At 36.5% G+C, this 26502-nt stretch overlaps 1 protein-coding gene and 1 pseudogene across 1 annotated transcript in view; both read right to left on the reverse strand.

The window, feature by feature from the left end:
* LOC120278152 (probable aldo-keto reductase 1) overlaps positions 1 to 26502 on the reverse strand; it is a 37523-nt gene that overhangs the window by 939 nt on the left and 10082 nt on the right. The window lies entirely within an intron of this gene.
* LOC120278151 lies at positions 12931 to 15012 on the reverse strand (annotated as a pseudogene).

Genomic DNA, 26502 nt, shown 5'->3' on the forward strand with positions numbered 1-26502 from the left:
AGTGGACTCGTATGGTACTATTCCAATTCCAAGCTCTCTGCAGATATTTTATGAAGAGAAATTCATGTTACAAATCTCAAACAATATTGAGAGAAAGAGAAACCTTTAATTTGAACTTAAATTTGACCTGCAAAGTGGGATAATCTCTTGTTCAATATCACGAGCCCACAAGGACCATTCCATCTGAACTGCAGAAATAGGATGCACCGCATGAGCACGCCTGATTGTATCAGGGCTGGCTTCTGATAAGCCAATGTACTTCACTTTCCCTTCTGCCACCAATTTTTTCAATTCTCCGATCTATGCAAACATCATTATGAAAACATATATGATGATGAGTTATTCTTGTTCTTGATATATATATATATATATATATATAAGAAAACAGAGTCTCACAGTTTCTTCAATAGGAACAGTTTGATCAATCCTATGCTGATAATATAAATCAATATAGTCAACTTGGAGTCTCTTGAGACTGGCTTCACAACAAGCCCTCACATACTCTGGTCTCCCATTCACCACCGTGGCACCATCTCTACTCGATCTTTCAACGCCGAACTTAGTTGCCAATTGGATCTTCTCTCTAGGCAACTCCTTCAATGCCTGCAAGTATCACCATTCCTCAGTACTTTTATCCTTTAAATAATGAATCATTTACTAGAAGTACAATTAAGAAAATGCAAAACCATCGGCACTTGCCTTGCCAACCAAGATCTCATTAGTATGAGGTCCATAAATGTCAGAGGTGTCAAAGAAGGTGATCCCTTGGTTGAATGCATGCTTAATGATGCCAATCCCTTGCTCTTCTGGCACTGGTGAATTGTAAGCCCAACTGAGACCCATGCATCCAAACCCCAACTTCGACACCTGCTTGCATAACAATTACTACAGTTAAACATATTCTTAATTACATAGAGAAATTAAAGTAAGAACAGAGAGCTTCAAAGGAAATGAACAATGGTATGGTAGGACAAGCACCTCCAATCCCTGTGTTCCCAGCTTCACCCTTGGGATCATTGTCTTCTTGGAAATGTCTTCAGTGCAATGTATGCGAAGCTGGTGCAGTGTTGCTCTAGGGCCTTGAATCAATGAATTTATAGGGCCTATGTGGGTCCCTTTATAAATCTGAGAAACTTAATCCTTTGACGTCATTGCTGTCGAAAGTCGATACATGGCATCCACGCCTTTGGTCTTTGGTGTTCTTGTGTATAGCGTAAGTGCTTAAGTCATATGAGGAATTCACGCTAATTTCAACGCATCAATAAAATAATATTAAGTTATATATATATATTTATGTTTTTAATGTTGTAGACTATGTTTATGTAAATATTGAAATGCCCAAGGTTTTTTAAAAAATTAAAAGCATTTGTTATTGACTAGTTTGAGCAAGCCAAAAATACTCATTTTTGATTTATAAATCAAATGAATTTATTATTTTCAACTCCTTTATCCAACAATATATTTAATATGGCCATTAGTGTAATTTTATCTTGGATAAATAAGCTTGAATGAATACATCCGTGGATATTTTTTTTAACAAAAAAACCTAAAATGAATTTTTTTTTTTTTTAAAAGGTGGATGAACCACAATGCATTAATAAAAAAGGAAGATATAGAGTTCAACTATCACTAGGTGTGGTGAGGACCAACAACAAAAGTACAACAAAAAAAAGGGCAAGCAGACCCCCTAAAGAGAGACAGAAAGGTAACTAGCCAGAGCCAGGATCACGCATCTCCTCAGAAGACCGAGACATCTCAAAGTCCCTCACCCGAGAGCCGAGAAACTCCAAACTGCGTCTGACCGTGCTAATATCCTCCTCCAGCTTTGCTTTAGGTCCATCTGCGATAGCAGAGCACCAAGAGACAAGCATTCGATCAATTTTCACAATAAGACACTGAGCATGCAAAAAATTGGCATTGAAAATTTAGTCATTCCTAGCAATCCAAATGTTCCAAACAATTACCTTTGCAACAAGATCTACAAAAGCCCTTCTCTCAGGATGGAGGCATGTTCTCCAACGACCCCATAAGTCCCTTAAAGAAGACGGTAAATGGGGTAAATTAAGTAGTCTGAGGAAGTATTCCCAAACTTATTTAGTGACCGAGCAGTGGATGAACAGGTGGTCAGCTGACTCAAATCCCTCGTGACACAAGACGCAGGTATCAGTAGGCAACCTATTACATCGCTTATGAGCTAAGTTTTTCAGAGAGAAAATATTGTTTTGCCACGCAAGCCAGTTAAAGAGACTGACTTTTTTAGGGCACCAATCTCGCCAAAAAAATCGAGACACCAGACATCTGAGACACCTAAAATGAATATGTGTTGTGAGAAACTTGAATGAATATTTATTTTTATTATTATTATTTTAGGACCAAACAATGATGAAACTTGAGTAACTTTTATCTTTTCATATAAGGTAAATATGAAGATGGTGAGTAATAAGTGCTTAAAAGACTATATTTTATTATAATTTAACACATTTTGTATGTATTATTTGGGTTTATGTGTGAATTTGATAATTAATTTGCTTCTGTTTTATTTGAGGGAGAAATAAGGACATTTAGAACTGTAGAAGTAATTTACGTCAATTTGAACCAAAAAAGCCTAAAAAATGGATATTCCATAGGTGTATACGACCAAATTTGCAGCTATAACTTAAATCGTAAGAATGAGGTTCATAGGATCAATACTCATGGTAGAAGAAAGTGTTTAAAGAGGAGTTTATGGTCTATCTTACAGACTAGCCAGTTTATGCCCCTAAAAATATTTTATGCCCATAAACATTGGGGAACAATAGGCCTTATGGTCGTAAGGATCGGGATAATTTCCAAAATTGCCCTTCAAGCATTTTAAAAGGCTAGGATGCATTGGTTTGGAGATTCTTCTTGGAATTTCGATTTTTGGAAGCAGGGCAAATAGAGTAAAGATTTTCATCATTGGAGAAGATTGCTCCGGTAAGTAATTTGCAAGAGTAGTTTGAAGAGGCTCAAGATAGTATATCACATCTCAAATGAGGTGTAATCAAGTCTTTAGGATAAGGGAGTTTATTTTATGTTTTCTTAATTTGTCTTTTTTCATATACTTCTCAATCATGAGGAAATAATTATATTTCCTACGGTACTTGGACACTAATAAACCCTAAGGTTTAATTTTTTTTTGTTTGTAGACATTGGATTTTGGATTTTATATTGATCAATTTGGACTTGATTTAGTTGTATCTGTTGGTAGTGTCTTGATGGCTACTATAGCTAGACCTTGGTTCATATTTGATTACATGTGTGAGATTGAGATTCTCTGTGTAAAGACTTAGCACAATTGAAGGGATTTGCTAGTAGAACTATTGTTGAAAATCTATTGCAAGTTCTTTCGTAGGATGAATATTACCTTAATTCTGATTCCATTGAATGTTAATGCAATTGTAAAGGGTTAGATTAGAGAGAGATCTCAGTTTAACCTTATATGGGATTAGACACTTATTGCCTTGAGAAAGGGATTAGTGTAATTTAAAGAATTTGGTTCACCAAGGGGTCATAAACCATAATGTAATCATAGGGTTAGTAGGTTGGAAAATGGTTTTAACCAAACTTTTTGTGGGATTAGTTATTTGACACTTTGAAAAAGGGGCTAATATACTTTAGAAACACTTGTAGTCTTATCCACTTAATGTCATTCTATTATCCTCATCTAGAGCCTTATTTGAAAAACTAGGCGGAAAACTATAAAATGACATCTCCTTTTCAATTGTGAGGGAATAATATATGTACCATGAATTTGATAAATCATATTAGCACACAAATCATGCTAACATCATTCATCGTCAGGCATGATTTATCCAGTGTCCATGTGGATGCATTAAACGTTGATTCGGTGGAAGACGCTTTACAGATTATCAAGGAGAAAGATCCCCGAGCATTTATTTTACAATATCACAATATCAAATCCAATGCCGAGCATATTTTTTTCCAAGCCTTTAGTTCCATACTGTTCCATTTGGGATTATCCAACCTTCATGGTTACTGTGGGTATTTAAAAATGGTTGGAAACAAACTTTTAGATGAATAGTGCTGCGCGGCCGGACAATAATAATATAATACACATGAAACTTAGTATTCATCAGCAGATTAGTCTTGTCCATGAAGGACCGAGTCATACCGGCAAGACTGCTTGGGCCAGGTCTCTAGGTACTCATAATTGTATCTATGGCCACCTGAACTTTAATCCCGCCATTTGTCGAAATGATGTTTACTACGACGTGATATATGATGTCGCACCTCATTATCTAAAGTTAAAACATTGGAAGGAACTGATTAGCGCTCAGTGCGATTGGTAGGTCATTTGTAAATACGGCATCCCGGTTCAAATTAAAGGTGTTATTCCATCAATTGTCATATGTAATCCCGGATATGATTCAAGTTGTAAAGCTTACCTAAAAAAGGAAGATAATATCTCTTTACGTGATTGGAACTTTCGTAATGCGCAGTTTGAATTCATTGTATCTCCACTCTATCACTCGCCCTAGTATCGGTCTTATTTCTTCCTTCTGACTGTCGATTTTGTGGTTCTGTCTTTTGTTATTTCGCTGTCAATGGATTTCAAGACCGGAGATCATATCACCGCGGCATAGGCTAATAATGGTGTTTTTATTTGGGATTTGATAAATCCATTGTATTACCATGTGGCGGACCATATCAACTGGCCATTTCTACAAAATTGGGACCACATAAAAATTAAAGTCCGATTCAACTACAATCTACGAAGGTCGTTAGGGTTACACAAGTGTTGCCTGTTTTTCACCAGCTGGACAGACCTGCAAACTTTGAACGCTAGTTTTCTTCATTTGTTTTGTTGTCATGCGATGTGGTTTTTACGGAGTTTCTGTGTTATTTCTATTTATCATTAATTCTGTCATTGGCGTTGTTGGTCATTATGTTCGCTGGTTCTCGCGGTATATCATTGATGTCCAAAATTTAGCAAATATTCAATTACATTTATATTAACTTGGTGTCTGTTATTTTTTTTTTTCTTTTTATTATTCCATGACAAACGTTTAACACTCATTGTTGTTTATTTTACGCATACAACACCCACAATATTATTATATAATTATTAACCTACTTCATCATTACGGTACATAATACTTTCATAATTTCTACTTTATAATTATTTATTGGGCAATATGTTAGTTCGGCCTACATTATTTCCTAATGCTTCTTCTTCCTTGGAGCTTCCCAGTTTGGTTTACCACCCTATTTGTATTTCACCTTTTGACATACCGATGTTACCTAATTTCTATTTATTTTTCTTTTTCATAGCACCATTCTCTACAGCCGTATATGCTTCGGTCATGTCTGCCTCATGTTTACTTGAGCTTGCTGCTACTAGGAGCATGCAATTTACGGATTCTTCCTATTTTTGTAATGCGTTTGCGTAACCCAACCATGACAACATGTTATCTTCAATGGACTTTGGTGAGACAGATCCCATTTATACAATTAAGAAGCGTACATGGACAGTATCTCTTGAACAATAAATACACTATCATGACCTCCTCTTTCTCCATTATGTGGATTTCTTTGGTTCACCTTAGAGGTTTATATAATTATTACTCTTCCTCGTTATGCTTTTCTTTCTATCAATCATCCATATGACAAAGCATTGCACATTTTGATGTTAATATATAAATGGATTACGGAGCCTGCAATTCAGTATTGAAGTCCCTTGGAAGCCACTCCACTAATACCCTCCTTGCTTTTTAATTATTATAGTACCTTATGGGACCGGACTTTAATTAAAATCTTGAAGAGAACCTAAGTGCCAACTTTAATTTGAATTAACCAATAATATAATGACATGTGGATGTATGGATGAGGCGGCTATCCGTGTAATATTATGCGGATATGGGCGCGGGGCGTCAGCTCCTATATATTGTACACATTTACACAAATATAGTAAGACTTTCTCCAAGAGCTCCTAACTTGATATTCGGTTTTATTACAATTATGTCATTCCCACTAAAACGTTTCAGGATCAATGTTAAGAATATATTTCTTACTTATCCACGGTGTTCCCTGACAAACGATAATGCTCTGGAACAGCTTCTGCCTATATGTCTTCCCAGCATTAAGAAATTCATACAGGTCGCCTGGGAATTACATGAGGATGGAAGCCCTCATCTGCATGTTTTAATACAACTGGAGAGTAGGGCACATATCACTAATAAGAGGTTATTCGATCTGCGGTCACCTGTATCCTCACTAGTCTTCCATCGAAACTTGTAAATTGTGAAATCTAGCTCCGATGTGAAGGCGTACATTGAAATAGTAGGTGATTACCTAGACTAGGGTTTGTTTCAGATTGATGGCAAGTCTTCACGGGTTGGCAGGCATGATTTATCAAGTGTCTATGCGGATGCATTAAATGCTGATTCGGTGGAAAATGCTTTACAGATTATCAGGGAGAAAGATCCCCCGACATTTATTTTGCAATATCACAATATTAAATCCAATGCCGAGCATATTTTTGCTGGGCCTTTAGTTCCATATCGTTCCATTTGGGATTATTCAACCTTCAAGGTTAATGCAGGTATTCAAAAATGGTTGGAAACAAACTTTCAGATAAATAGCATTGCGTGGCCGGATGATAATAATATAATACACATGAAACTTGGTATTCATCAACCGATCAGCCTTATCCTTGAAAGACCTAGTTGTACTGGTAGTACTGCTTGGGCCAGGTCTCTAGGTACCTATAATTATATTTGCAGCCACCTGGACTTTAATCCCGTCACCTTTCGAAATCATGTTTTGCACAACGTACATTAGAAGGAATTGATTGGCGTTCAGCGCGATTGGCAGGCCATTTGTAAATACGACAAACCGGTTCAAATTAAAGGTGGTATTCCATCAATTGTCATATGTAATCCTGGACATGATTCAAGCTATAAAGATTACCAAGAAAAGGAAGATAATATTTCTTTACGTGGCTGGACCTTTTATAATGTGCAATTTGAATTCATTGTATCTTCATTCTCTCACTCGCTGGGCACTCCTGCTAGTAACGACCTTATTTCTTCCTTCTGATTGTCAGTGTTATGGCTTTGCCTTTTTGTTAATTCATTGTTAATGGATTACTGGAGTGACCTTGTCATAGAGGCCCAGGCTAATAATAGTGTTTTATTTAGGATTTTATAAATCCATTGTACTTCCGTTTGGCGAAGCATATCAGCTGACTGTTTCTGAACAATTGGGAACACATAACAATTGAAGTCCTATTCAACTACAATATGCGGAGGTCATTGGGGTTACACAAGTGTTGGTTGTTTTTCACCATATGGACAGACCTGCAACCTTTGAGTGCTAGTTTTCTTCATTTGTTTCATTGTCATGTGATGTGGTTTTTACGGAGTTTCGGTGTTATTTCCATTAATTGTTTCATTTGCATTGTTGTTTATTTTGATTGCTGGTTCTCGCGTTATATCATTAATGTCCAAAATTCAGCAAATGTTCAATTAAATTTATATTAACTTGGTGTCCGTTATTTTGTTTCTGTTTATTAATTCCATGACAAATGGTACAACACCTGCAATATTATTATATAATTATTAACCTACTTCATCATTACGGTACATAATACTCTCATAATTTCTACTTTATAATTATTTTTTGGACATTATGTTACTTAGGCCTACATTATTTCCTGGTGCTTTTTCTTCCTTGTAACTTCCTGGTTTGGTTTACGACCCTGTTTGTACTATATCTTCCTACATACCGATGTTACCTAATTCCTTTTTATTTTTATTTTTCATAGCACCATTCTCAACGTCGGTTTATGATTCAGTCACGTCTGCATCATGTTTATTTGAGATTGATACTACTCTGCTTCAGTGCTAGACAGGAAAGTGATGGCCTGTTTCTTGGAGCACCAGGCTATAGCACCTGAACTAAGAGAGAAAACCCATCTCGTAGTACTCTTCCGGTCATCCTGAGAACCGCTCTAATCACTGTCCGAATATCCAAATAATTTAAAATTTTCACCTCTGTTATAATGAATCCCAAAATTAATTGTTCCACTAATATAGCTTAGGATTCTCTTCAAGGCTCCCAAATGATGCATACTCGGATTTTGCATGAACCGAGATGACAAAGAAACAGCTTGAGCTATGTCCGGTCGAGTATGAGATAAATATAGCAGCCCCCCAACTAACCTTCGATATCTCACCAGATCTGTTTCTCCTGAACTGTCAAACTGAGAGAGTTTTTCATTTGCATTCATAGGTGTATCAATTGATTTACAATTCTCCATCCCAGCTTTGCGAAGTAGATCAATAGCGAATTTGTGTTGGGATACAAAGATTGATCCTTTCTTCTGTGCAATTTAAAGACCAAGAAAGTACCTCATTGGTCCGAGATCAGACATCTCGAAGGTATTCATCATGGAGTTTTTGAATTCCCTCAGCTGCATCTCAGAGGAACCCATATATAGAATATCATCAACGTACAAACAGAGTAATAGAACGTTGTGATCTCCTCCCTTCTTACAGTACACAGTCGGTTCATTTGGACTGCAAATGAAACCCAATTGAGTGAAATAGGTGTCGATGTGGCTATACCATGCTCGAGGAGCTTGACGGAGGCCATATAGAGCTTTGTGAAGTCGATACACACAAGTTTCTCTTCCTTTCACTATAAACCCCTCCGGTTGTGAGACAAAAACCTCTTCCTTGAGTTCTCCATTAAGAAAAGCTGATTTAATGTCAAGTTGATATACTGTCCATTCTCGTTGAGCACCAATTGACAGAAAGATCCTCACTGTCTCCATACGAGCAACTGGGGAGAAGATTTCTTCAAAATCAATGCCCTCTTGCTGAGAATAGCCTTTTGCTACAATGCAAGCTTTTCTCTTTAATAGTGTTCCTTCGGAATTGAATTTCGACTTGAAGATCCACTTCAGACCGATTGTTTTCTTCCCTTCTGGTAATGTGGTTAAGCTCCATGTTTTGTTTTTATTTATTGCCTTAAATTCTTCATTCATGGCTATAATCCAGTTTTTATCCTTTGCTGCATCTTCGTAAGTGATAGGGTCTCCAACTGTGAGAGCAAAAGAGCAGGAATGATAAATTTCAGAAAGATTTCGATACCTTGTCAGAGCGCCACCGTCTTCTCCGACGAGATCTTCAACATTTGGAGAAGAAGAGCTATTTGGAAGACGACAATCCGACCGTTCAGAGAACTGATCGGACGGTGTGGATTGCGCACGAGTTTTAGTCTTTGAAGTCACATTTTCCTCACATGCAGGCTCACAGTTTGATGTGGCTGAGTCAGCACGGTTCAGCCAATCCCACGCTTTTTCTTCGAAAAAGCGAACGCTTCTGCTGACATGTACGCGTTTAGAATCCGGAACGATGATCTTATAGGCTATCGAGATTCCGCTGTAGCCAATGAAAACGTCGGCAAGTGACCTGGAGTCAAACTTGGATCTGAGTTGCGGGTCAACGAACATGAATGCCAAGCACCCGAAGACTCTGAAGTGATCCACACTCGGTTTCTCTCCGGTCAAGGCTTCCAAAGGCGTTTGGAGCTTCACAGCAGAGGTGGGAGACCGGTTGAGAATGTAGACGGCGGTGGCGACGGCTTCGGCCCAGTATTCTGGTGGTACTGACATTTGCTTTAACAGGGTGCGCGCCATCTCTGTTACAGTCCGGTTCTTCCGCTTGGCCACTCCGTTCTGCTGAGGTGTCCGAGGAACAGAGAGTTGATGAAGAATACCAGCATCTCTGCAAAAAGCTTCGAATTCAGAGGAGGTGAACTCTCCCCCACGGTCAATGCGTAGTATCTTCACTGGGAGAGACAATTGCTTCTCCACCAACACTTTGAACTCTCTGAATTTTTCAAAAGCTTCTAGCTTTCTCTGTATAAAGAACACCCAACTGTGTCTTGAGTAATCATCAGTCAATAAGAGGAAGTAGACATTACCTCCTATGGATAGAGTCTTGATCGGTCCGACGAGGTCAGCGTGAATTAGTTCCAATGGAGCTGCTGCTCGCTTTACCACTCCTTTGGGAAACTTCGTCTGTGTTTGCTTTCCTTGAGAGCAGGCTTCGCAGGGTTGTACATTGCTGATGTTTGGTAACCCCGACACCAACTGTTGCTCCATCAATTGCTTCAGCTTCTTCACATTTATATGATCATATCTTCTATGCCAGAGGTCAGAGACCTCTCCATTTTGTGCCAAATAAGCCGATCCGACATCATCTGCTTCCAAAGGGAAAAGATTGTGGGATGTCATGCATACCTGTGCTATTCGAGCTTTGGATTCGGCATTCTTGATGTTGCACACTCCTCCGGTGAACTCAACATCATACCCGAAATCCATCAACTATCCAACGCTTAATAGATTATGAGCAAGTTTGGGAACGAATTACACATCATTCAGGGTAGTTATTCTTCCTTTGCTTGAACAGAGAGTGACACTCCCAATTCCTTCGACTTTGAGAGCATTCCCGTCTCCCACTGTGATTGATTGACTTGGAACTGCTTCAAGACTTTGAAATAGATTCTCATCTCCGGTCATATGGTTAGAGCAACCACTGTCAATGAGCCAGACTCCCCCTGTTTTCTCTGTTTCTTCACCGATTGCCATAAATGCAACTTCTGTTTCCTCTTTTTCTTTTCCTTTCTCCTTTTCTTCTTTTACAATGTTGGCTTCTCTGTTTCTATACCAACACTGGGCTTTCACATGCCCAAATTTCTTGCACACAAAGCATTGAACACCTTTGTGTGTCTTACTGCCTACTCCTGGGCGACTATCCTCTGTGCGACTAGCATCAAAGCTTTTGCCGCGCCCTCTTCCTCTTCCTCTGTTAAACTGATGACCACGTCCTCTTTCTCCAGCTTGAGAATATCCTCTTCCAATGTGAAGAGCTTTTTCTCCTTCCGGATGTTGTTCTCCTTCAATATTTAATATGGACTCATGGTTCTTCAGTAAACCACTGAGTTTTTCAACTGTGAGAGTGCTGAGATCCTTCGCGGATATGATAGAGTGAACCACCTGAGAGAACCTAGATGTGAGACCTCTCAAGAGTTTGGACACAACAGTCTTCTGTGGGAGTTCTTCTTTCATGGCTATGATTTGGTATACAATGTCCAGCACCTTGCTAACATAATCTTGGACTATTTCTCCATGCTTCATCTTGACTGCATCAAACTCCCGTTGAAGAGAATGAATTTGGACAGTCTGATTAGTTGTATTTCCTTGGAATTCTGTTTTGATGATTTCCCAAGCTTGCTTTGCTGTTTTGGCTTCTGAGATTCTCACAAGAATTCTGGTGTCTAGAGCCTGTTGAATAAGATACAAGGCCTTTGCATCCTTTTTAATACATTTATTCAATCTAGCTCCATCACCTTCTTCGCTGAACCCCTTCTCAACTAGTGTCCACAAATCCTTGGACCTGAACAACGTCTTCATCATCAAGCTCCAGAGGTTATAGTTTTCTCCTTTGAAGAATGGGACGTTGGCTTCCCTTGCAGATGAAGAACTAGACATTCAGACAGTCTCTGATACCACTGTTAGGACCGGGTGAGAGGAAATGTATAGGTGATCTCACACAGAACACTCGGGCTCACACTTGATTGAGTTCTAAATACACGAACTGAATGAAAGGAAGGGAAGTGTAGATGAATAGATAACAGAGATGCTCAGAATTCCCCTGCTACTACTTCATTAATTCATTCAAGCATTTAAACAAACAATTGATATGCATGCCAGTGAAGCAACATAGTTCATACAACCAAAACAATTTAAATATAAAAATACAAACATACAGTGAAAGCAGATACAACATTAAGATAAATGTGGGATGATGTGAATCCCAATTCAGTGCTGAATTGATTTCTCTTCGGCTTTGGTGGAGAGTGAGCTGGAGGTTGGAAGCATGTGCAGGAACTTGGGGAGCAACCAGCAATGGCTCCAGTGAAATGTCTGATCAAACGGCCTTAACAATTTCCACTTCTTATTCGTAGTTGATTTTTCTTGTTATGGAATAATGGCTTGTTAGCTTGTAAATTAGTGTTATTCTCATACTCTTTTGAATACTGTGATGTTTTCATGCTATGAGATTGACCCATGAAGTTTGTTTTTTTTAAAAAATAATATATCAGCACTTTATTGATTTTTCTGGGAAAGAACTGTTTTAGAAATTATGCTTGAGTTGTTTTTCAATGTGTGTTGTCCAAATTTCTAAATAATAATAATAATTGGGAGAGTAGGAGGTTTCAAAACAGATAGTAACACTACAAGAAAAAATTAATCATTCGTGAGTAAAACTAATTAAAATCTTTGGGTAAAACGGTTAACCCAAGGATTACCCACAGATCCCAATTAAATCCCTACCTGATATTAAAATAATTACCGACGGCATGTCTCATCTCTAAGTAAATTATTTGAATAAATTCTTAAATAATTTCTGAGATTTGATATAGTTTTATTTTATGATTTTTTTACTATTCCTTTGGTATTCCGTGTGTTTAGGCATGGAATGTGTCCGTGAGTAATTTTTTGTGGTAAACTACTATTTTTTTTTGCAGTCATAACAAAACACATCCTTTATAAAACTAGAATCCATGAAGAATGGCATTTTTCAGGATGCATTTTATCATGGCACACTTTCATGAAATGCAAGAAAAAAGCTGAAACTCTTCTCCGTACGGCATGTGGATTATAAATAGTTTCAAATACAATTTATTTCAGTTATAAACTGCATGTTGAATGTTAATTTAAAAATTAGTTAAAGAACCTGAAATTGGGCAAAACTTACCTCAATCAGTGTGAATTTCCATTCACCAGCTTGTAATGACGAAACTTGAGATGAACCATAAAACAAATTAAAATTCAATCTCATTACTTGACGATATATTTAAGTGAAGAACTGCTTCTCTTACAAGAAACATATAACATAATGGGATCCATTTATTCAAAATACAGTAACACACCCAATTAAGATGATACAAGTGCCTTTATCTCACACATTTTAATCACATATCCTTTCAATCTCTAACCATATATATGGTTAGAGATGCATTCATGAGTTGAGAGATGCATGCATGGTCTCATATAACCATCCATCTTTTATTATATTATCCAAAACTTAGGTTTATAAAACCAAGACATAATTTGAAATCTCAAGCTGATTTGGGAAGTGGTGTGTCTGCATGTTTCCAGTTGAATTTTTCAGAATTTCCATGATATGATCTGGGACCTGCCGCCTCTTCCTCTGATACTAAATCAGAAATTTCTTTCATGTCCTCCTTTGTCAATTTTTACTTGTAAAGCACCAATGTTACTATCCAGGTTCTTGATTTTGGTTGTCCCTTTGAATTACAAATTAAAAAACATATAAGTTATGCGTTAGAAATATTTATATCAAGAATGGATACAACCATAGCTTTGGATTCAAACTAAGTTTTTAGTATTTAACAATAACAGTGAAAAATTTAATGTAAAAAAACTAGCTCAATATAATATAGATACATAATTTAGCATCCTCAGCAATGTACGTAGGCTTGAGACATCAAATGTTTACCTGGGATAGGAGCGACATCATCCCCTTGATGAAGAACCCAAGCTAGAGATAGCTGAGCAGCGCTACAGTTATGTTTCTTAGCCATATTCTCAACTCTTGCATATAGTGCTTTGTTTTTCTCCAAGTTCTCACCAGTGAATCTTGGATGTAAAGCCTAAAAATCAGTGACAATTAAACATTCATTCAATTGAGAATGGATATAATTAGAAGTCATATAACAAAACTACAAAAGAATAGAGAATATAAACTTCTCTGCCATGAATACGCTTACATATAAACATACATCCTGACTCTATCGAGAAAAAGAAAAAAGAAAAAAAAAGAAAGAAAAAGAAGCAGCATACAGACCAAGCTAGTGTTTTCAGGAAGATTTTCTACAACGGCTTTGCCAGCGAAAAAACCCCGGCCTAGTGGACTGTATGGTACTATTCCAATGCCAAGTTCTCTACATAATAACAAAGAGAAATTCATGTCACAAAACTCAAACAACAAGATGGGGGAAGAAATAAATTCTGAACTTGATTTGGACCTGCAAAGTGGGACAATCTCTTGTTCAATATCACGAACCCACAAGGACCATTCAATCTGAACAGCAGAAATGGGATGCACTGCATGAGCCCGCCTGATTGTGTCTGGACTGGCCTCTGACAAACCAATGTACTTCACTTTCCCTTCTTCCACTAACTTTTTCATTTCTCCAATCTATACAAACATTGTTATAAATATGATTATGAAAATGAGTTATTCTTGCCCTTAATATATATATATATATATATATATGAACAAAATAAGATAAGACTCACAGTTTCCTCAATAGGTACAGTCTGATCAATCCTATGTTGATAATACAGATCAATATAGTCAACTTGTAGCCTCTTGAGACTGGCATCACAACAAGCCCTCACATACTCTGGCCTCCCATTCACCTCAAAACCAATATCTTTACTTATACTCGCAATACCAAACTTTGTTGCCAATTGGATCTCCTCTCTGGGTAACTCCTTCAATGCCTACATAATTAGTTCTAACTTGTCTAACTTTCCTCTCCTAAAAAACAAACCAATTAGAAATTAATAAAAAAAAAAAAATTGGTACTTGCCTTGCCAACCAAGATCTCATTAGTCTCAGGCCCATAAATATTAGAGGTGTCAAAGAAGGTGATCCCTTGGTTGAATGCATGCTTAATGACGGCTTTCCCTTCCTCTTCTGGCAAAGGAGAGTTGTAAGCCCCAGTGAGACCCATGCACCCAAACCCCAACTTTGATACCTGCTTGGATGATTATTACAACAGTAAAATTCTTAATAATCACAAAATGAAATTAAGGAAATGAATGATAAAGTAAGACAAGCACCTCCAATCCCTGTGTTCCCAGCTTCACTCTGGGGATCATTGTCTTTTTCTCCATTTCTTCAGTGCACTACTGTCTGAGAAGCTGGTGAAGTGTTTGCTCTAATTTGGTCTTGAATTTATAGGATCTGAGATCTTGTGAATTTAGTAGCAAACTTTGCTTGATGCTGAGGCTAATGTAGAATGTAGTCCCTACCATGACCATCTGGGAAAATAACTTGGTTAGCAAACGTGGGCGGCAAATTCAATGAGATAAGTGCTTGTGAGATTAGTGCTGCCAATTGCGAAAGTGCTGAGCTCATTGTGTGAATCCTGTCAATTGTGCCCAGGGGTGGCTCAGTCTGAGGTGACTACAGCAGCAGCCAGTCACTTCAGAATCTCAGCTTTTGAGACCGTATCATCTCTTTGAAAAGGTTAAAACTGTGGGTAAATTAACCTAATTTAATCTTTTATTTTTTTCCATCATTTCTATTACATTTTAAAAAATTATAATTTGATTTTTTATATGTAGTTTTTGTTACAATAAAATCATCCGGACTTGTAGTGTTTTTTATTTTTTGGGGAAAAGCTACTGGAGTAGCTAAATTTTATTAAAAATAAAATAAAGGTTCACAAGAATGTTCGAAAATAAAAATAGGAAATAGAAAACAGAAACAAAACACAAGAAAAACCAACAAAAATAGAAGAGCAAACTAAAATATAACAAGACAACCAAACTTAGGAAAAGCCAGCTTGAGAGATCAATTTCATGAGCCACCTGGGTTTTTCCAAACCCTTGTGAAAGAGAGACAGATGTGGTGATCTAATGCCGTGACCAGCCAAAGCAGCCGGAATGCGATTCCACTGGTGAGGGATGACATCAACTCGGGGATGATTTGAGAGTTGCAGAAGTTCTCGCAGACATTGGACAGAATGAGCATGACGCCAACCAACTTCATTCTCCATGTGATGAATAAATTTCCATAGATCAACCGAACTGATGTAGATGTTGGAGACACGGGCCCTTGCCTCTAGGGAGTAAGATAGAGACTGGTTTAAAGCCTTCATTTCCATATCCAGATTGCTGGTGAAATTACTCTGTTGAAATCCTGCACAGCAAACAGTAGCATTAGAATCAAGCAAAACAAAGCCAAGACCCCCATTACCTGAAGCCTTATTCCATGTTGCTGCTGAGAAAATTCCCATGAAACCAGGATGTGGCCTGTTGTTCATGAGATAATTTTGCATTTTGAAACTGTTAGGGGAGATCAAAAAATCTTGCACATGAAGCACAACCCAATTAGCAATTTTGAAAATGTCAGGCCTTTCCTGTCTAAAAATAAGATTGCAACGACATTTGCAAATTTGCCATATAGTAGTAGCAATGATTGAAGGCACAAATTTGGAATTACTATCATGAAAGAAGTCCAACCAAAACCCACTCGTGAGAAGATCCACGAGATTAGTCTTGATGTTAGCAATGTGTTCCACCATTCTCCAGATTCTTAAACTGACAGGACAAAGTCTAAACAGGTGATCAGAAGATTCCACAACTAAGCCACAAAATACACATGGATCAGGAGGACCAAGGTTCAAAAGATAGAGGTATTCATATGTTTTAACTTTACCCTGATTCAAAAGCCAGATGAAATTTTTGGCTTTAGGAGCAATGCTTAATTTCCAAATATTAGACCACCCACTCCAAACCTGGGCCCCCACATTGTTGCAAATTAAAAATTTATAAACATTAGAAGAGAGTTTGTTACCTTTTGAATCTGGGAACCACAACCAATGGTTATTCTCCTCAGCAACAATCTTCCCATGAGAAATGATAGGCGAGTTCCAGTTTGGACCAAACATAGTATTCAAAGCATCCATGTTCCAAATAGAGTTCTCAATCAAATCATTAATACGGCAATCGGTCACATTAAGATCCATATTAATGAAGACGGGTTTATAAGCAATTGGAATATCAAACATCCAAGGATGATAGAGAAATGAGGTGATTGTTGGATTGAGACAATTAATCCACAGGAACGGTTTGATAATATTGGCATTGGTACATAACCCTCTAAAGAAAGAAGAACAATTTGGTAGAGCAGTCATAGACCAAAAATTATGATCACCATATTCGAGGTTGAGGATATCTACCCAAAGAGAGTTATGCTTATTAAGAAAATGCAGAAGGTTTTTAGCCATTAAAGAGTGCTTGACCAAAAGAAGGTTTTGAATGCCTAATCCCCCCCTCAGATTTGCATGAGGTAACAGTATCCCAATTAATCAAAGGCATGCCAGCATGATCACGATTGGCCCAAAGGAATTTTCTAGCAATTATGGACATCTTAGTGAGAACCGAGTCAGGAATGGGATAGACAGAGAGATAGTAAACAGGAGTGGCCATAAGAATACTGTTGATGAGAGTTGTTTTACCAGCTTTAGTTAAATTAGCCTTACCCCAATCCACAACAGCCAAGTTGATGCGGTTGATCATGGCATCGAAGTGCGATATGGCTAGCTGTTTATGAGAAATCAGAACCCCTAAATAAGTAAAAGGAGAGGTGCCAGTCCTAAATTTCAAGATCCTGCAGATACCAGAGGAAACCCGTCTGTTAAACCACTTAGGGAAGAAAATCTCAGATTTATTTTTATTGGGACATTGGCCAGAAATGTTGGCATAAATATTCAGACAGAGACAAATATTCCTCGCAGATTTTCTAGTAGCATTGGTAACAAGAATGAGGTCATCAGCATACATCAGGTGATTAAAATTGTGTCTCAGATTCATTGAGAAACCAGGGATAAGCCCGAGAGATTTGGTCTGATTTAAGATGGCAGTGAGGTTTTGAGCAGCCAAAATGAAGAGATAAGGCGACAAGGGATATCCTTGCCTAACCCCCCCTAGACGATCTAAACCACTCAGAAGGTTTACCATTAATGAGAATTGAAAAGGAGGTGGCTTCAAGGCAGGTTCTAACATAAGATATCCAATTGCTAGGAAAATTCATTTTGATAAGAGTTGCTAAAATAAAATTCCAATTGAGAGTGTCATAGGCCTTTTCAATGTCTACTTTAACTAACATCCTAGGGGGGATGGTTCTCTCTTGATTAATGAAGTGAAAAATTTCCTAAACAACTATAATATTATCTACAGGAGATCGACCAGGCACGAACCCACTTTGCTCATTCCCAACCAAGAAAGTAATTACCTCCTTAATACGATTAGCAAGAATTTTGGTAATGATCTTATACACAACATTGCAAAGAGATATAGGATGGAAATCAAAGGCATATTTTTGGTGCTCTTTCTTAGGAATTAAAGTAATATAAGTTCTGCCCCAGGCTCTAGGCATCATGGCTTTATCAAAGAAATACAAAATGGCAGGTACCAAATTCTTCTCAATATCCATCTAGAAGAATTTATAAAACTCAACATTCATACCATATGGACCAGGAGATTTACCCTCAGATAAGGAAAGAAGTGTTAGATAAATTTCATCCTTGAACACAGGTTTGTTTAGAGAGGATTTTTGCATCAAAGATAAAGAAGGAAGATCAGTAGGTAGAGCTTCAAGAAACCAATCAAGAGCTCTAGAATCCTGATTATTCCAAAGATTAGAGAAATGGTCCATAAGATTGAGTTCAATTTGTTGAGAAGCAGTGTGACACCTGTCATCCTGATCATAAATACTAGAAATGGAATTATGGTGTCTACGAATCCTTGCACTTCTGTGAAAGAAGGAAGAATTCATATCCCCACCAATGATCCAATTAAATCTAGACTTTTGGGCCCAATGAATGTGATTTTGTCTCAACAAAGCTCTGTATCTGTTTTGTAAACTCTTGAAAGAATCTAGGTCAAAATTAGAGCTTAACATATCATTGACCTTTAAAGCCTGGAGCTGAACTTCAATGCTTTTAATTTCTTTATCTAGAGCACCCAAACCATATTGTCTAATGGAACAGATACCCCTCCTAATCAGAGCTAAAACATGATAGAAAGCATGCATAGGATTAGAGTGAGCTAGTACTAGAAATAGATTTACGGATTTCAAAGATAAAAGTGGCATTCTCCAACCAGTAATTCTCAAAGCGAAAAATTTTGCGGGCATTGGAGGGATTCTTGGCAATAATAATGAGCATAGGCAAATGATCAGAGAAAACCCTCGGAAGGTATTTAATGTGAATAGAATTAGAACGAGCTAACCAGAAGTCGTTAACAAGGCATCTGTCAAGCCGAGCTCAACGCCTCGCAAGACCCCTTTGACCATTGCACCATGAAAAAGAGGCCCCCGAGAAGCTGACATCAAACAGAGAATTATTAGTAATGAAATTAGAGAAAAGATCTGCCTTATAGCATAATAAGCGAAGTTACTCCCTCTATGATCCGACGAAGAGGTGATAGCGTTGAAATCCCCCAGAACAATCCAGGGAAGATCTAGCTTAGGGATACGCAAAAGTTCTTTTCCAAAGTTTGCTCTGTAACTTGATATGTAACGCATTATACACCAACGAAATGATCCACGGATGATCCCCTGAGGATGAAAAAATTAGATGAAGAACTCGTCTAGAGTGAGCTACTGGAGAAATTTTGCCAAGGTGCTTGAGCCATAGTACTATGATCCCTCCCGAGTAACCATCCGTCGGGATGGCGCCCAATTCCAAGATTTGGCAAAGTGTTTGCAGAGACGAAGAACCCTTTCCTCATTGGCTCTAGTCTCAACCAGAGCAAAAATATCAATTTTTTTCTCGCTCATGAGTCGGCGAACTCGATTGATCTTGTCTAAGCCTGTCGAACCCCTGCATTTCCAACCGATAATATTAAGTTTGTCCATCATCAAAACGCTAGTAAAAAACAAGAAACTAAAACATAAGCATAACAACAGGAAAGAGAAACATAAGACAAATTAATCAGAGGCAGGGTGAGATCGAGATATCCTGATTGGGTCCCTCGTCATCGCTGTCCCTAAGTCTGTCTTTCTTCTGTATGATCATTTGCAGGTTGCTTCCTTTTTCTAGCTAAGGATTCCTTTCTAACTCCCTCTTGATATTTGCTTTGGGTAGTAGAGTCCTCAACCTCATCATTTATGTCCATTTCCTGATCTGAATCACCAGTATCATCCATAGAGTCCTCCGAATATTCAGAGTCATCCTCTTCATCAGAAAGCATAGTTTTGAGGTCTCCACAGTCTGTTGGTAAAGATCAAGATTAACACCAGCAGTGGCTAGCGACTCATCAATGTTCATGAGGATAGTGGGAGGCGGATCGGGTTCTGCCGGGGAGCGAGCTGAGGCCCCGGCCATTTCTTTTTTCCATGCTAATTTGTTGGCAAGCATTTGGCCTGCCACAGAACCCGAAGCTTCAATTAATATTTTTTCCCCTTTTTTATCTTGCTTTAGAGAGCCATTAATGTCACGGGATTCCATCAACAGCGTCTTGTTGGGAGTCTGCGAAATGAGAACAATGTCAGTAATCGAGCCATGTGCCACATCAGTGGAAAGGTGGGGGGATTTCGAATGGTCAAAAACTTGAGAGACGTTAGACCCAATGTCGTTCACTGCCTCATTGGGAAAAGACAAAGAGTGTGAACGGTCGTGCCCATGATTGGAAAGGCCACCATGCCCTCCACCACGAGTTCGATGCCGTCCACGTGTCCCACCCGAGCGTCCAGTGCTGTCCATGTGCTAATTATCGGACAACGCCACAGTATTGGCCTCATCCCGAGAAGAACGAATGGCTGGAAAAGCATCGTCCCTACCACCTCTTCGCATGTGCAACCCACTTGCCGAGAAGCTGGAACCTCCTCAGCTCCTTCCCCTGTTTTTCCAGCGTGTGGCGATCATCCAAGAGCCGAACTCAGTCACCGGGCCTTGATTGTAATTCTCAGTATGGACCTAATCCCCAGCTAGAACCTAATCCCCCGCAAACCAAGCTGCTACTAGCCTCACCTGTGATCCCTCCATGATAGAACCAGGCATAGGTTGAAGGTTGCCTCCATCTGTGGCCTCCTCCATCCTCTGGTCATCCGGAAAGCTTCCAGGTCGGCGGCTGCAGCTGGATGCTCCATGACCAACCATACCACACAAGTAACAAAACGTAGGTAGGCGTTCATACAAAATCACCACAAAAACCCTATTGTCCCCGTCTTCCAACCAGAGGCCCCTCTTCAACGGGCGAGCAAGATCGAGCTCAAGACATATTCTAGCGTAGCGGGCTCTGGACAAAGACAAAGTAAACTCATCCACCTTCAATAGTTTACCGATGGGTTCCGTGATGGTCTCCAAAGTTTCACCATCCCACAGTTCAATTGGGAGATTGTGGAGTTGTAGCCACACCATGGACCTAGTTAGCTTGGCATGGGCTGGCTCAAAATAGGGTTGCCAAGGAACTAATTGCAAGGTAAGACCGTTTACAGTCCATGGACCTCCGAACAACAGTTGATCTTTGGTCGATTCCGTCTCACAACGAATGAGCAGGTAGCCATTTGGCATATCAGAGATGTGAATGTTTCCAAAGGTTTTCCAGAGACCTAGAAGGATGGATTTAATCGTCTCAAAAGGGGGAGACTTGTACTGTTAATGATAGCCATATGGGGCTTGCTATTTTATAAGCTATGTAGACCTCTATAGGGACAAAATTGTAACTTTAAAAATTAGGTGACTAATTTTAAAAATTAAGTGACTGAAATAGTAAATCATAAAAAAGAAAAGGACTATTTTAATTGTTTACTCTAGAATTTATTATTATTATTATTATTATTATTATTATTATTATTATTATTATTATTATTATTATTATTATTATTATTATTAGAGCAATTGTTCATATCATCCCTTTAACTTGTTCCTTGATCCAAAAATCTCTTAACTATTTCACATCCCCAAAAAGTCATTTTTTTTAACACCATATGATAGCTAATTTTTCAGTGTTTTTGACAAAAACACCCCCTTAGCGATTTTAAACGAAAACACAAAAAAGTAAACAACAAACTAAGGGTCTGTTTGAATAGGCCAAAATTATGGCATATTGATATTTTCTGAGAATTATGTTATATTGGTTATTTGGATACTTATTTTATAGTATAAAATTATAGCATAATATAGGTATTGTAGCATAAAATAATATTCCACTAAGAGTGGAATATTTTTTTCATTCTCAAAGTCTCTTCTTTTTAATCCAGCCACAAACCATAGGGTCCATCGGTGATCAACCCGGCCTCCGGCGACCAGCCGCCGGTCCAACAGGGGACCGACCACCAATCGGGCGGCCTCTAGTGACACATTAGCGATCCATCTGTGGTCTGGCCGCCCACCGGTCCATCGACAGTCCGGTGGCTGGCCACAGGTCCACCAGACTATATTAAATAAAAAAATAAGTAATAAACGTGAAGTACAACTTGTAAGCGGGGCAAAATTTAATTTTTAAATAAAATAAACAGATGCATGGCATGAAAAATAAGTAAACTGAAAATGGAGGGACTCCAAAAGAAATTGAAATGTCAGAGGGACTGGATGAGATATTTGAAAAGTTGCAAGAACTAATAAATAATTTTTTTCTTATTATTATATTAAAGTAGAAAAGTCTCTTGCCACATGTCAACCTCTCATTAAAAGTTTTACAATCAAAATCATATAATATTATAGCAATATTAAAATATTTATAATTATCTTTAATTTTGTACCAAAATTTAAAAAACAAATTATAATTTTAAAAATATTTATAATTTAAAAAAGTATAATAATTTCAAAAATTGATGAAATTTCGATATAAAAATATCCTTGAAATATAATCTTCAATTTATATATTATTAGAGGATTTATATTGCAACAACATGAAAATGTTTGTAATTTAGTTCTAAATTAATTACAAATTATTAAAGGTACTGCCTTGGTAAACCATGTTGGTATTTGCAATTTAGTCCTAAATTAATTATGTTTTATTGAAAAGAGAAAATTATAAATGATATATAGCATGAATTCATCTTCTACATATGATTTTATTATGGTCTTTTTTTATTAATTTACAAAGGATAAATAATTTTTTTATCACTTTTAACTCCATTTAACTAAAAGCAGAAGTGAGAGAATCTTCATAACAACGAGAGAATATACAAATAATATTTAAAATTTAGATTAAGTGTGTTGTTTTTAAAAGTATGAGTAACAGTATACTTAGTTAAGTTTCAAACATTATTATCAAAATCATGACAATTATGTCAATATTATTTTTAACACTAGTATAATAATAGTTTATTATAAAAAAAATATTTAATTTTTTAAAATTAAAAGTAATAAACTAAAATATTAATTATTTTAATTTAATGTTTAATTAATTATATACCTCTCAATTTATTTTTGAAATAATTAATTTAAATAAAATTTAATTTTTCTTAAATAAATTAGATACCCATTTTGAAGTTAGGCTTTTACACCTTTAATTATGTTGAGTCACACATGATTTTACCACATGCGGCTAAAATTAAAAAAAAGAATCAGAAAAATTTTGCTAAGCTATTTTGTCGGTTGAGTTGTAGTACTTTAGTACACTATACTTTAAACTGTTTACAAAAAAAATGTCAAAACACTTAACTCAATTAATTCTTGGTGATGTGGCATAAAAATAGACTTGAATTAAATTTTTGCCTTGTTTACATTACTAAATATGTACTAATGAGAACTATTTAGGTCTATTTGCATAGTATTTAAAAACCATTCAAGTTATAATTGGAAGTAGACTTGAATAGTTTTTAATTAGTATGTGTTTTAGCAATGTAAATAAAGGAAAAAGAAGTAAATTTATGTTTAACTTAGCTGAGTTAACCATTTTAGCTTTTTTCTCAAATGATTTAGATTAAAAGGCACTAAAGTGTTACAACTCAAACCACAAGTTCCTAATTGATAAAAAAGCAAACTGTAGGATAGTTTAGCAAAATTTTCCCAAAGGAATTTTATTTGGGTTAAACTCAATCATAGCGAGAAAATTCCCTAGGTAAAATGCTAAAATCCCTAAGTAATACTATTTAGTGAGGGATTTGCTAGGGATTAACATCTCTAGGTAAAAGCCTCATGGGTAATAATTTCGCATGGATTTTATAATCCCTTGCTAAATAACGACGAATTATTCCCAAGGTATAATTAATTCCCTTAGTAATTTATGTTAACCAATTTTTAATAGACGAGGAATTTACTACAAAAATGTTCCTCAACAATTTTTAGGTAAATTTAGCAAGCAATTTTTCCTAGGTAATCCGTTGCTAAATTTTTCAAAAATTAAAATGTTTAAATCCCTTTTATAATCCCTATGTAATATTTCCTAGGGATTATTCCCTGTGTAATTTATTAGTATTTGAATGCAACAACAATGAATAATTCTCTTAGTAATCCCTTGCTAAATATACTTAAGGATTATTTTATGGGTGATCCTTGGGTAATAAAATTTAAAAATTGGATTATTCCTTACGTAATGCCTTGCTAATATAAAATAAAATTTTATTTATTTCTTTGAAATTTATATTACAAATTATAATTCAAAAGGTTGTATTAAATCATTCCTTTAGAATAATCAATATCTCTCAATATGATGTGCTAAAAATAATAATTATAAGATATCATTAGAAAGTACCAAAAAAGTATATTATAACTTACCAAAGACATTACACAAGTAACACAATCCATATTGTAAATATGTGCTAGCACACATAGGTAACACGTAAGCAGCAAGTGGTAAAACTAAAAAGTAAACTATCACAAGAATAACAAAAATCTAACTAGGTAGAGTATGATCAACACCTTCATCGTGACCTTCAATATCCTTTGATCCTGTGCTATCTCCACCAACTGCTTCAATATCTTTAATCGTCGAGATTTTCCCGTTCTCCAGTATGTCGGTCGGCTAATAATTGAAATAAGCTAAAAATGGCAATGGCTCCGTGATATTCAGCTTTGTCGGTGATATCCCGTTTTGCTTTCGACTTGCCAACCGTTCATTTCATTGGCATCCAAAACGATTCTCTTTTTGCTCGCTTGCTGGCGTATGGATGATTTACCACTGAAAGATTCAGTGCCTCCAGCTGCGATTGGTCCGGAAAACCTTTGAATTTGAAAGGGCCAATTCATCTACAGAAGTAGGCTTTGAGTTTCATGATATAGATTTTGTAGAAGATGCATATTGTTTCAAGCTCAACTTCTTATGCTACATCAAAGATAAATTTTAATGATGTAGATTCATAGAAAGGAACATAAAAACTTACATTAAAATGTCATGGTTATTAGAAATGCTTATATTGATTGTTTTTAACTTCAGATCTATGAAAGTTTCCTAATAATGTTTCTTGATATGAGTATGCAAGAAAAACTCATGTGGAGTGGGTTTTCAACCCAATTTGGATTCCTATATCAATAACAAATATGAATCTCTCTATTTATGTAGATTAAAATTAAAATTCTTAGGTAATATGTAATGGAGGAATTCGTAAAAAAAAAAAAGAAAAACCATCTCAAGACATTTACAATCTTATATTTATACTTACAAGCTTCTTTCCATGCTTAACATGAGATATTGATCCTCCTGTATAGCATGATGGCATAGTAACACTGTGTCAATTTCTAGAATTTATCTCTTGTTTATTTTTAAATTCAGGTTTATCCTATATAGCTTTCCAATGTTTGTACTCCTCATAAGTTAGATACTCTGCCTTCTCTGTTGCATCCCTTATATCCTCAAAAAATCACTATATCGTTGTTAAGTTTTCAAAACCCAAATCTCTTCTACTTGTGCCTCTAATGAGGAATCCTAAATGAAGTGCTTCCACATAAGACAAAAATAATTCAATGTTCAAAACTAGTGAAAATAAAACAAATTGATAAATAAATTTGAAATAGTAATTAATAATACCCTAAATTCTTCAAAATAAAAATCTCTTGTAGGTTGTGACACCATCTACCATGTCATGTGTATCCTTCAAAATTCACCTTTTGCTTAAATTTTTTGTGATAATTCGGAGACATTTGTTTAAATTTATATCTTGGTTAGTTTTAACTCTTAAAAATATGAAAACCTTTAAAAAAAAAGTTTACAAATTTTTTAAGATACAAAATCTATTTATTTTGGCTATTTTATTTTATATAACAGCTAAACAACAAGACTTACGATATTTTTATAAGTCTAAATAGAATGGAGGAGGCAAAATGAGCAAAGTTGCTCAAACTTTATAGGTCATTAATGGTTTTAATCCTCTCCAATTTCATGAAGATCAAGGAAGAGATGTTTTACTTAGGTTTTTCTTGTAGTACATGTTTTTGGATGCACATGCACACACCTATGATTAAAGTAAACTTAAATTCCAAAAATCAAATAAAACCATGTTGAAAAATTATATTTCTTATGCCACGTGGCGGTTTTTTTACATAAATGGACAATTTTACCCCTATTAAAAATGACAAAGTTAACACCGTTAACGGATTTTTCTTCTTTTGTGCAAATTTGAAAAACCACACATTATCTAATCGGGGAAAAAAAAATATCACATTCCTTATTTTGCAAATCTCGAAACCACAAAAGTTTTTTTTATACTTTTCTCTACATTATAAGTAGAGTTGGGA

The sequence above is a fragment of the Dioscorea cayenensis genome, chromosome 15, assembly GCF_009730915.1.
Source record: "Dioscorea cayenensis subsp. rotundata cultivar TDr96_F1 chromosome 15, TDr96_F1_v2_PseudoChromosome.rev07_lg8_w22 25.fasta, whole genome shotgun sequence".
Lineage (NCBI taxonomy): Eukaryota > Viridiplantae > Streptophyta > Magnoliopsida > Dioscoreales > Dioscoreaceae > Dioscorea > Dioscorea cayenensis.